Source organism: Sapajus apella, unplaced genomic scaffold, assembly GCF_009761245.1.
Source record: "Sapajus apella isolate SASKATOON/1434 unplaced genomic scaffold, GSC_monkey_1.0 scaffold99, whole genome shotgun sequence".
In the NCBI taxonomy this organism is placed as follows: domain Eukaryota; kingdom Metazoa; phylum Chordata; class Mammalia; order Primates; family Cebidae; genus Sapajus; species Sapajus apella.
In genome coordinates this window covers 275,286-275,669 of record NW_022437039.1, presented here as the reverse complement: position 1 = coordinate 275,669, position 384 = coordinate 275,286, and the positions used below count along the sequence as shown (strand labels likewise).

General features: G+C 44.0%; 1 non-coding gene across 1 annotated transcript; it reads right to left on the bottom strand.

Annotated features, from left to right (window-relative positions):
* Nucleotides 1-73, bottom strand: TRNAR-CCU. The gene has a single exon. It is a non-coding gene; the product is annotated as a tRNA-Arg (tRNA).
* Nucleotides 74-384: the final 311 nt, after the last annotated feature.

The window sequence follows — 384 nt, the reverse complement described above, 5'->3', positions numbered from 1 at the left end:
TACCCCAGGTGGGACTCAAACCCACAATCCCTTGCTTAGGAGGCCAGTGCCTTATCCATTAGGCCACTGGGGCAGCTGTTGAATTTTCTACTGAGAAGTACTAAAAGAGAATAACTCACCGTCGGTGGCAGGAAAATGACCTTAAGATTGATTTGGGCATTTATTCAAGAAAGTATGCCAGCTTGAGCAACACAGTGATCCCCTCTCTACAAAACAAGGTCAGGAGTTCAAGAACAGCCTGGGCAAAGTAACAAGACCCTGCGGCTACAGAAAAATGGAAAAAAGTAGGCCGGGTGTGGTGGCCTATCCATCGTTCAGTGAGATCCTGGGTGAGGGATTTGAGATCCTGTCTCAAAAAAAAAAAAAAAAAAAAAAAAAAAAAAA